Source organism: Saccopteryx leptura, chromosome 1 (assembly GCF_036850995.1).
Source record: "Saccopteryx leptura isolate mSacLep1 chromosome 1, mSacLep1_pri_phased_curated, whole genome shotgun sequence".
Lineage (NCBI taxonomy): Eukaryota > Metazoa > Chordata > Mammalia > Chiroptera > Emballonuridae > Saccopteryx > Saccopteryx leptura.
The window spans coordinates 115,386,736-115,399,776 of NC_089503.1; the positions used below are offsets into that span (position 1 = coordinate 115,386,736).

General features: G+C 35.0%; 1 protein-coding gene across 4 annotated transcripts in view; it reads left to right on the top strand.

Annotated features, from left to right (window-relative positions):
* Positions 1–446: 446 nt before the first annotated feature.
* The window catches only part of CDH12 (cadherin 12), a 979,368-nt gene continuing 966,773 nt past the window's right edge, over positions 447–13,041 (top strand). For 3 of the 4 annotated variants that reach the window (XM_066374045.1, XM_066374074.1, XM_066374064.1), the window contains exon 1: positions 447–732. The gene's annotated coding sequence lies outside the window, so the exon portion shown is untranslated. Of the gene's footprint in view, positions 733–866; positions 912–13,041 lie in introns of those variants that run through there. The other variant, XM_066374054.1, reaches the window with a different exon arrangement.

The following is a 13,041-nucleotide window of genomic DNA, read 5'->3' on the forward strand; positions in this document are numbered from 1 at the left end:
GTAAAATGACCTTGATTTAGTGGAGGGAGGACTAAAACCCAAGCCTCTGGCTTCCTATCTGATACATATCAGATTTTTAACAGCCTTCGCACATCTCCACACCAAAGCTTCTGCGAACTAACCCCGGAGCTCTCACTTCAGCAGTCCAGAACCTTCCTCTCCACTGGACTCCTCCAGTAGGTGTTCTGAGAGCTGCGGAGTTCTTCCCTACACCCAAAGCATGATACAGTGAACGCTAGGGGGAAAACACACAAACAAGATACATTTCAAATACGGAATTCAATTACTTTTCACAACTCGGTGATGTGTCAAAGGCACGCTGTGTTTTGTTTTGAGGGCGGGGAGATGACTGGGAGGAAATCCTGGGCCCCCATTGGCTGGTCGCTGGCCGCAGCAGTTGCGCGGGGGCCGCTTGGAGAGCATTATTGATCTGCCGGGTAAACCTGGAGGGAGCCACACACGGGTCTAGGCGTTTCTGAGAAGGGACGCAGCCTGTTCCAGGAAGAAAGTGTTGTCTGCTGGCTGCCGGGCTGGGAAAACCTTCTGTGCATGCAAGGGGACCAAATGCAAGGCAGTTTGTTGCTCCAGTGATTGCAAAGGAAAAGAGAGAAAAAGAGAGAGAGAAACAGGGAGAAGACAGAAAAGGGTCTCACCTTCAGTGCAAGGCTGGGTTGTTGCATCCTGCTGCTGCCCTTTAAGCTGCTGCTCCCGCCGCGGCGTCTCTGACATCAGGTAAGGCTTCCTCCTGTGGTCGGGATTTCGTCGTGTGAGATCGCTTCAGGGTACGGGCACTGAAATCCGTACATGATTAATAAAGTGTTGCCTCGCGTAGTCCAGAGCCGAACGAGGCTTCACAGAGATCCGGCGTCTGATTTAGGGACCGGTGCATGGCTCTGCTTTGGGAAACTTCGGTAAGTTCTAAACAAGTCTCTAGTCTTCAGAGCAAGAGGTTAAATTTAGAGGGGAGGGAAAGAAAGGTTTTTAACCATCAGTGTAGGTTACTTAGCATGGTGAAATTTCAAACGAAAATAATTAGGTATGCCAGGTGTTCAACTGGTTATTTTATAAATGGCTTTATTGGCATCTCTTTTTACCACAAAATAGGTAATGATTTATATTCAGACAGCTTCTGTAAATACCTGTATTTGCCGATTCTTGTTAAAATGCAAAACCTTCAGCCCCTTTTCCACTGATTTTTATTAAGACATGTGTATTTTAAAACTTCACTCTTCATTAAAAACACATCTGTGAAACAATGTAAAATTGGAATAGCTAGTATTTCATTACACAGCAGACTTTCCTACCACAAAACTAATTTGGGACAAGCGGAAGGGATATAGATTACCAGAGAGCTACTGTGGGTTATATAATATGCATTTCAAAATTATCCTAAGGGTATTAATCATTTGGTAGTACATTTAAAAAGTTAGAAATAGGTGCAATGTAGAACAGGCAAGCCAATGTTCCAAGTGACTTTCAGCATTTTATAAACATTTTTTTTCTTTTAAAACATCATTATTTGTTTCTACATGGAATCACAGAGACTTCAGAGCCTCTGTCGTCCAGAGTCCTTGATATCTTACAGACATATTTCTCTACAGTCTCTGGAGAGGAGAATGACATACTTTAGACAGATTCCGTGACCATGTCATGATTCTCAGTTTCTCACTAGGTATTTTGAAGCTCATTCACAAACTGCTCGTCTAGAAAATTACCTAAAATACTGACTGGGGCTGGGGTTGAGGGTGGGGAATTAAATAGAGTAGCTTCTAAAAACGTGTTTGCAGTTTTAAATTACACTATGCATGACCAAAACATGAAAATCCAACCATGCCAAGCAGGTATTAGTTTGCTTAACCTTTTCATACACCTGGTCAGTTTTAAGATTTATAAAATGATATCTAGACACACAGCTGTCCAGAAATATTACTTTTCTATGCTCCGTCATATGATGGGCAGATAAGCATTTTAATTTATACATTTTTATTCTTATTTCTAGAAAGAAATGTAACTGGAATGGGTTCTTATTACAATTTTTTTCCGTGATTTCATCTAAAGGTCTCTTTAGAATTGTAAGGCAGATGGGTACTATTCTTAAGCCAGAAGCAGGTGCTTGACAAATTGTTTTGGAATGCTCAAGAGCATAGCTACACACTAAGAGCTTCCACTTAACTAATTTAACTAACCAGCACATCAGCTTGATCAGCTTGTTCAGTAACAAAATCTAGTGGCTATTCTCTACCTGCTATAGAAACTACTGACATAAAAAGAAAAAGGGTTTCATATTAACTTAAAAATCCAATTCCATTTTATATTTCCCCCCATATTAATAGTCCTTACTTAAAGACGGACATCCAAGTTTAATCCTGCCAATTCATGTGTGTGTGTGTGTGTATACACCTCATTTTCTTTTCTATTGTGTTCAGCAAATCTCCTATTGGTGGACTCTTAACTTCTACTGCTGTATACCATTTTCAAACAAGGGGGAAGTTTTCAAGCCAAGAATTCCTTTATCCTACTAGACCTCATTTCTTCCATTGATCTGCTTAGTGATGTGATTATTTTAGATAATTCTCACAAAAAGAGAGACCTGAATTATTATGGGAGGAAGGATGTCCTTTGTCCTACATGTGGAATAATACATACTATGTTTTCATCACAGGAAAAACAGTGCTTAGTTTGTGAGGAGAAAAGCCCTGTTAGCGCATCATGTGACATATTTAAACCTCAATATGACCACATCCTTTAAGGGGGGAACGTAGAACTGCTCTCCTTAAATTGAACATCTTTTGCATCTGGTATTTGGGCAGAATGTATTAAATGTAAGAGTGTGTAATGTTGGTTGAAATCAATCACTTATCATTTAGTGGTTGACAAGAATATCTGTCACATCTACCTTTTAAAATACCCTATGATGAACATCAAATCACTCTTGCTAATAAAGTGAAACTTTGAATAGTCTGCTAAACTGTATTTAAATAAAATGTGATATATTCCAGTGTTTTCACATCTATGCCATTCAGATGTCATATCCTTAAATTTGTCTAATAATTGTGATAGGAAGATGCATAGTGATGGTTCTTTTCAGCAATGAGCTCTGTTTTCATGTAATAATATCAAATCCAAGGACTTGTCTAATAAAATGACTTATTAGTAGACTGTGTCTTCATATTTTCAAAAAAAAAGTGTAATTCCAGAGTTTCATTTAAGGTAAGATACTATTCCTTTAATATTTTAACAAATTATAGCTGTTTTTAAAGTAATTATGTCCTGTGTTACTATGTCACTATTACCATGTCAATAGATGTTTGTCTTAAAATGTGGCACTAATTCATGATTTTATCTATATTACACTATAGGTGGAAGTTAGTTCACCTCTCTTTTAACAAACATTTTTTTTATATTTTATGAATAGGCCCAAATTATATCAAGAGAAATAAAGTAAACTTAATTATTAAATAACGAATTGAAATTTATGATTTTTACTGGGGACTTTTTCTTTTACTTTACTAATACATTATAATAATTGAACAATTTACACTCATAGATTTTTAAAGCTTTTTAATATTAGTCTTTAAATTAATTGCATTTTTTCCTGAATTACTATACTAAAGGGGTGATACATCATCACCAAACTTTGTATATGCTTGTGAATGTGAATAATGTCACCTGAGTTGAATATCAAATAGTGGTTGCTTAAAGTTATATCTAAACATCACATGTAAATATTTATAATAATAAAAAATAAGTAAAAATTTTGGAAAAGACTAAGACTAAGAAAGTCATGATTTTTGAAAAATTGAATAACATGAATTTCACATAATGTTATTCTACTGTTTGTTAGATTCTGGATAAATATTCTAAGCATTCATTTTTCAGTCATTAAATTATTAATTAACACTTAGTTAAAAAGCACCTCCTAAGCTATTGAAAACAGGGCTAATGTTTACTATTTTTATAAATATAGATTCATTCAGGTTAGTATCACTTTATTCTATGATAGTTCATGGTACTAAGGGATAAATTCAGTTTTCAATATGCTTCAGTTATTTTTTTCACTAAAGGGTTATGGATTTCTTCAATATCCTTTGCTCTGTGAATATCTAAGTCATTTTGTTGCACATGTGTTCATAATATAGTGTGAGAGATGTAGCATTTACTGTAACCAATTAAATTTTTTTTTTTTTTTTTTTTTTGTATTTTTCTGAAGCTGGAAACGGGGAGAGACAGTCAGACAGACTCCCGCATGTGCCCGACTGGGATCCACCTGGCACGCCCACCAGGGGCGATGCTCTGCCCACCAGGGGGCGATGCTCTGCCCCTCTGGGGCGTCGCTCTGCCGCGACCAGAGCCACTCTAGCGCCTGGGGCAGAGGCCACGGAGCCATCCCCAGCGCCCGGGCCATCTCTGCTCCAATGGAGCCTCGGCTGTGGGAAGGGAAGAGAGAGACAGAGAGGAAGGAGAGGGGGAGGGGTGGAGAAGCAGATGGGCACTTCTGTGTGCCCTGGCCGAGAATCGAACCCGGGACTTCTGCACGCCAGGCGGACGCTCTACCACTGAGCCAACCGGTCAGGGCCTCAATTAAATTTTTTAATATATACATCTTATGCATATATGTGTGAAGATTCTAATGTGAGAAGGTGAGACCCCAATTTGTGCACACCCATTAGGGAAATACAAGACATATATAAACTCATAAATCTACACATTTAAATGACTTAGGTATATATACTTAGTTCCAAATACAAAAGAAGTAGTTAACATTAGGGCGCGGGTGTGAGTAAAAACTTATTCATGAAGTAGGATGCCAGTTACAAGTATGACTGATTATTATACCGTAAGTGTGCTGTATAATCGATGGGTTCTAGATCTCTATTTTCTGAAAATTGTTATACCAAAACTAATGTTTCTCTCCATGTAAAGATGAGCCCTGGCTCATTATCTTCATTAAAATGTGGAGGGATCAAAACTTGCAGTGAGACAGTGGTTGAATCCAAATTTAGAGAATTTTTCTATGGGCTTTTGAAGCCAAGTTATTTAACCTTTTGATTCTTGGTTGTTTTTCTTTTGATTTAATATACTATTGCCCCAGAGACAGCAGGCACTAATGGTCAAATCTTTCAGATTTCCGTGATTATAACAAGCTAGATTTATAAAGATGAACTATAGCCAGAGCTGGCCCACTGGGTTAGATGAAAACACGTGGTGGCTAGGATTGATGTGCTAGAATTCAGTCATGCTGAGATGGACTTGGTCCTCAGGTTATCTAAAAGAAATTACTTATTTTTGGCAAGAGTGATTTCAATAGATAGAAATGGATGTTTCTGATAGTTTAAAAGAATCAGTGAGGTTTAGATTATGATGGAACTTTTACCCCTGTATTTTAAAAATAAAGCAAAGAGACTAGGACGGAGCTAGAGAGAGAATGCAGAGTCAAGGGAAGTTTTTGGAATTTTCTAAAATAAAAGATCAAATATGTGAATAGATGAGATGTATATCATTAGAAAGGAAAAAGTAAATACATGATAATCAAGGTCTTAGATTGTTAGAGAATTTCATCAAGAAGGCGTGACTGCCAGTTGACCCTTGAGCTGAATCCAAGCAATCATAGGCTCCTCACTCATTCTCCTGTCATTGAAATGTATGTACTTCTTACCGTCCCCACACTTGTTGCTGTTTCACATATATAGCCTTGAGAGACTAATCCACTGTTGAGACCATCTAGACTGGATATGTTACTGAACCCTGTTAAGGCCTCTGTATAAGCTTCAAGATTCTAGTAGGTGAATGTCAATATTTTCTCATTTCGCAAGCCCCCAAGGCAACCTGGAGTGGCCTGCCTCTTTGTTCAGTTTCTCCTTGCTTCTCTGTACATTGGCCAGTTTCAGACTTTATCTGGGAAACTTCCGCGTTTGGAAACCAACATAAAGAAGATGAAACTTTATCTAGGGCATAGGTGGAAGATACAATTAGATGCCATTAATTGTAATAGTGCAATTAAAATAGTGTTTAAAAACAAAGACTCAAGTAATTTTAATTGATATTTCAGCATTTATTATAATACCTTGAATGTCAAAAAGAACTGTTAGGAAATAATCAACCAAAATGTGATGCTAATTAATTTATTCAAAGTAATACTTTTATATGTAATTGAAAGTGATCCAAATGGTTAGTAAATGTTGAGAAGTAGAGAAAATTAACATTAATAGACTGCCCATAAAAATAATGTACTGGTGGTATCATTAACACTAAATGGTGTAATGCATTTAAAACTATCTTTGAGGAAAAATTAGGAATGCTTGAAGCAACAAACAAATAACAATATATCCAAAATAAAAATCTCCTCTTACAACTTTGTGAGTCAATATATATTTCCATGAAGTTTAATCATTACTCTTAGGGATGTGATTTCAGGCATACTTAAAAGCAGGATTTTACTATACTCTTCCCTAATTACTAACAACAGGATAGTAAGTAAAAAGTGAAAAATAAGCTCTTGGCAAAGTTTTTTATATATTTTTACTTAGCAGAAATAAAAAGACCAGGGTAACTTTCATAAGTTAAAGAGGATCTCACACATAGACATCTAGTTATCTTAATCAGTATCTCATATTTGTAATAAACTCTGTACAAGAAGAAGGTTACCACTATTAAATCTTAACATAGAAAGAAGTCCAGTATATATTAGAATTGTATCTGTTGCAACCAGTATTAGAGTGTGTCAAGTAATCTGATAAACACAGCAGTTCTATATATACTAAACATAAATAGTAGAAATTTTAATAACAGTATTAAAAAGATATTTATGCTATAATATATTCAAATCTCAATATTTTACTTGTTTATTGAACAAGGAATTTTATATGCCTATGGTTATGTAACAGCATTGTTGAGGAAAACAAGGCTATAAATGAAAATATATGGCATGTGATCTGTCCCAGCCCTAAAATTTACAAAAACACACCTCTAGATAGCAATATTGTTAAATGGTTGTTAGATTTGAAAAAGAAAAATTAAAATGACATATTCAAAATACATAATACAAAACATACCACAAAACCACAGTCAATCTCATAGAGTTTTGGTTGAATTCTAAAATATGATATCTTTTTGGAAGGAAATTTGGCAGTGCCTATCAAAGTGAAAAAATCCAGCAATTTCAAAACTTAGTTTATTTTATGCAGACCTATTTTTTCATGTGCTTGCCAGTATCTTCTTGTTTTATTCTTCTTTCAATGACTGCAACTTCTCATTCTACTTTGTGGAAATTCTCCATCTTCAGACCTATAAATAGAAACAACATATCTCAAGTGCAGTCTTAAACACTATTTACCTCTCAATCTAGAAACTCCTGAAGATGTACTTCCATCCAGTTGAAGGGGTTTAAATACCAAGTGAATACATCTTTCTAAATCTTTTTCTCTCATGCCTGTGCTGAGCATCAGACTCCTCTTTCAGAATGACTACTGAGTTTTTTCACTTGCACATCTGCATCAGTTTGCTTAAGTTTCCACAACAAAATACCAGAGATTGAGTGATTTAAACAAATAAATTTATTTTTTCACAATTCTGGAAGCTCAAATATCCAAGATTAAGGTCTTGGCTGACTTAATTTGGTTCCTTATGAGAACATTCTTCCCAGCTTATAGACAGCATCTTCTCATTGAAAACTCATATGCCTTCTTCTTTGTGCTCATGCGGAGAGAGAGAGATCAAGCAAGCTATCTGCTGTCTCTTCTTACAAAGGCACTAATTCCATAATAAGGACCCCACCTTTTGAACTCCTCTTGCCATAATTACCTTCCTAGGGCCCCATCTCCAAATACCATCAAATCGGTGGTTAGGAATTCAACATATGTAATCTGTGAATTTTAGCACAATTCAGTTCATAGTAAGATTTAATAATCATTTAAATACAGCTTGTTCAAAATAAGACTCTTGGTTTCTACCCCTCCTCACCACAATTTAAATATATACATTTCCCTAATCTTCTTCTTTCAATCAATTAATAATTATTCACTTAAGAATTTAAGGTCATTCTCTCAGGCTTTGCTTTCTTTTCATCTCAACCCAATCAATGTCAATACTGACTGTACTGGCTTTATTGTCTAAATGTGTCTTTATCTCAATCACTTCTCACCTCCACCTTAGGTACCTTTGATCCAACCACTACTGTCAGTCTCCAACTGGTCTTTGTTCTTCTACTTGTATCAATCCTCATCCCTAATCCATTGCATAGTAATGAGATATAAAAACCCTTCAATATCACCAAAGTACTTTCCATGGTTTCCAATATCTTGGCTAGCTCCTTTATTTTTTTTCTCATTATGTCAAGTTTATTCCTGCCACAGAGACTTGGCACTCACTCTGCTTCCTCGTTTACTTTGTGTAGATCTTGCTTTAAATATAATTAGTTCACAGCTACATTTTCTAACCCCTGTCTATAAATAACACTTCCTTCCCTGAAATAATTACCTTTACCTTTATCCATATTTAATTTTCTCTATATAGAACCCACTTCAGCTTACGTGATACTGCATTATATTATCTATCTTCCAACATAAAATACATACCCTATGAAGAAATCCCTGCAATAATGCCTGGCATTGAGAACACCTCAATGAGTGTTTGGTGAATGAATAAGTGAGTGAATGAAAGAATAAATATGAGTATATATTCACCTAAACATACACATACATATAAAAGGGGTTTGAACAATTTACATGATGATAAGTTAAGGGTAGTTATCTTTAGGGAGGAGAGTGAGACATTTTTGTAAATTATATGATTTTTTAATGTAATATAATGCATATAACTTGGCTTATAAATGTAATATTAATTAATCGTGCCACTTTTATTAGTATTTGGTGCTGAAAAAGTGTTCTCTGATTAAGGGAATAAAAAGAATAAAATGCGAGTATCAACCTAGAAAAAATGATTTTAAAGTTAAGACAGAATAATTTGAAAAACTGCTAGTTACCTTGTCAACTGAAGATTCAATACTATCTCACTGTATATAGTGTCTTGATTCCCGATGGTGTCTACAATTAAAATAAACCTCTTAGGATACACTGAAAAGGGGAAGAAGGCCTTTAAAGATTTGTCTTAATTGGCTGTGAGATTCAGTTTTGTTATCTGAAGAGAACAGAGGAGAATCAGTATTAACACCTGGACTCCTGTCTGTGCAAAGTCCAGAGCTCCTAAAGTAACAATTAAATGGCTTAATCTTAAAACCCTCCAAGGTTTAATTCAGTAGCTCTCTAAAGAAGGGCATTGCTAATTCTTCCCGAATTGCTGCTGCTGCTGCTAACTGCACTGCCCTAATTTGAACAGTATTCAAAATTCCATTCTCTCTAATGGAGCTAATTGCATTATGAAAGTCAGCTTAGAGTAGGAACTTATTTCCTCTTGTGCAGTATTTCTCTACAGAGTCTTTTTTTTCTTTCAACTTGACACACATGCACATTTATTCAGAATAATGTCACAAATGCCACATGCTCTGTTTAAAGCAAATTTCAAAGAATATTCTTTAAAATATTTAGCTATCCAAAGTGCCTACAATTTTGTACATGATCATGCCATCTGATCTAATAGACTCTAAGTCCTTGGAACATTAACAAATCTGTGAGCTTTGAAACAGGTTGTGACCTGTTCATTTAGAGGGCTACTTCAATAAAGCAAAGGCTCGCTTAGGTTAATGATGGATCATGGATCTGTTTGATTTGCAGTAAGCTAAGTTGCCCATTATCACTTAATATTCATGTGAGTCATGTCATCAGACCCAAATAATGAGTCAGGCCCTTTTCCTTGTTTCTTTAGATTCCCTAATCATACAATAAACTTTAGTGTACAATTCCATGAAGCTTTGTGCCTGATAACTACACAGAAATTATATTTCCCAAGAATATGAAATTTCAGCCAAGAGTCAATTTCCACATGAGACTATTATCTGATTATTCAGAGTACTTCTGGACATCTTTTTGAACAGAAAGGCAGACATTCTCTCTGTTTTAATTTTTTGACATTTTCTTAAGGAAACATAGACAACTCATTGACATGTTTTCATTCATAACTAAGCATCCTCAAAATTAAATTTAAATTTATTATCTACCCTTATTCTTTCATGCATACATAAACATAAACATGCTTACACAGAGAGACAAGACTGGGGGATGAAGCAGTCTATAATTTTAAACAATGTTACATCAATTATAAATGTCATAACACAGAGGCAGAAATCTGTTTTATAATTCCAACATGGTGATTGCTTCCTTTACATGTCTGCTTTCTCATTAAATCTACAGTTTCTTCAGAGGCATATATCTATCTGTGCTAATAAATCTTGAAAATTAAGGTAAAAACACTAGATACATATTTTAAATGTTTTTCAAAGCATTTTTGATGCTTTTATATTTTATTTTTATCACTATGTGTGTGTGCACACACACAAATATTAAAAGCAACTTCTTTAGTAAGATCTCTAAAGCTAGCTAAATGTTTCTGATAGAAGGCAATGAACCCTTTTGACATTAATCCTTCTTAAAGATGAAATACTTTTATACTATAGAGAAAGCTATGAAATATGAATGACAGGAGGAAAACAACTTCATTTATTCTTGCTTTGTGATTTACAGTGTAAAGATGACAACCGTGGGGGAGGTGAGGAATGGTACATTTTCTGTGTTTGATGCTAATTTTACAGCACTACAGAAAAAGGAAGCCCTGTGACATATTCTGGATCTCTAAGTGAATTTATTTAAAGATGGTCCATTAGTTCATGTCACCGTGGAAAACTGGTAAGTGATGGGTGTTTTTACAAATAAACTTGAGAAAACAATTCTCAGTATTGTGAATTCACAGAGAACTACCCTAAAAAATTATTACATTTTGCTTCCCAGTCACAAATCTATGATTAATAACTTTAATACAGCCAAGATATTTTCATTCATGATTACTTAACCAATTTTTGTAAGTGCATTTATTCTTCCTTTCTTTAATGCCAAAGAAAGTTTCAAAAGTCATGAAGTAAGGAGAATATTTGAGGCTGAAATGGTAGAGCCAAAATTCTCTTTATAAAAGCAACCAAACAATGGAGATACCTGTCTTTCTCTGATAAAAATTAAGGGAAAGTAACTACAGTTACAAAATGTACTAAGACACTTCCTTCATTTTTCTTCAGCTTATTACCAAGTGTTTAACCTGCATTTAGAAAATTACATTGAGAGGTCTGATAATGACAGAAATAAGTTAGAATATTTTTGAAGACTAATTACAAAAGGATCAAGATGTCTTATAGTTTCTATTCCCCATTCTTTCTTTATATCTCAAAATATTTTCAACTTTATCTCCTGTCCCAAATTAATAAAAACAGGTAGTTTAGGATTTTCAATTTTATTATGCAATTTCATCTTTTATTCTGGGTTGAATTTGTAATTTATTATTCTAGAGATAGCTTGCTTTATTTCTGCATTACTATGGACCCTTGGCCTATAAAGTCACTGGCTTATTGGATAACACTTGACTCCAGGTTATTTACTTTACCTTAGCTCTGATCTCTTACTATTCTCAGCCTTACTCCGTTGTGAAAAGCTCTTATGAGCCATGTTTTTCATAAACAACCTGATATGGAATTACATGCCCCTCCTATCTTTGAATTCTACAACCAGTCTTTTTATCTATGTTCACAGTCACAGAACGCTCATTTATCCTTTATGCTGCATATAACTTTTGTTTAGCTCTCTATGTATATACAATAATTTTATGCATCTGCCTTTTAAAATACTTTTGATATTACTTAACATTATTCATTACTGGTGACATGTTTTATACTTTAAAAGAAGCCATCTGCAGGTAATGTTCAATCCAAATAACAGCTAACAATGTTTGGGATTCCATTATAGTTTCATGGGTACTATTTTGAGGATATTTGTGAAATATAACCTGTTTGGTGTTTTCATCAGTTGTTGCCTGATGTACTTTGTCACCTAGATCATGATTGTTATTTTTTAATGTGTATTTTCATATTTTCTTATAAGTGTAATCTATGCTCATGGAGAAGAAAATCAGGTACTGTATTGTCAAATATCTTAAACTGAAATCTTCATTTCCCTTTCTACTTACCCATTATCCCACCTCCCAGTTATCTGCTCACTCCAGCATTTTCCTGTATGTGCTTCCAAAAACTTACTGCCAACTGATAAATGAAAAGACTCTTCTCTTTCCTCAATTTATTTAATAATTACTTGACCCAGTTAATTTTTCTCTTAACACATTTTTTTTTTAACTTGAATTCCCAAATGCTCACACACCTTTGGTTTTACTTTTTCTCTCACTGGAAATCCCTTTTCAGTTTTATTTGCTGGTTTCTTCTTTTCCCTCATTAATGTGGAAGCAGCTTTGTTTTCCCCTGTCTACCCCCACACATACAGTTCATAGTTTTAAACACCTTATGTTGATATTTCCCAAGTATATATCTCCAACTCAGATCTCCCCAAATCTAATCTCCTCTGCCTGCTTTCTAGATGTTTGGACCACTTGAATACCTAAAAGAGATATCAAATTTACAAGTCCAAAATGACCTCTTGCTCTTCACTCACAAAATATATTCTATTCTCCGATGTCTGTTGATAAGTTCCATCGCTTTAGTTATTCAAGCAAAAATTTTCAAATTCGCTTATATCCTCTATTTCTCTCACATTACAGGTCTAATCTTCCAGGAAATCATGTTGTCTCTGCTTCCAAACTATTCGCAGAATATTTACCAATTCTCAGCAGTTTTGCTTTTCCACTCATGAGTCTAGTAGTACTAATTGCTTACCCGAATTACTACACTAGCCTCGAAACTCATTTCCTTGCTTCTAGCCCTCCAAAGATCAGCCTTAACATCAAAGATCCTCCTTTAAAATTTTGTTAGATTGTGCAAACCCTCTGTTCTAAACCAACTAATGGCTTCCTGTTTACTTCCCAGGAAATGCCAAAGGGCTGAGTGATGTGCCCCTAATTTTAATTCTGATATACTCTCTTCTCCCTGCTCATTCTGCT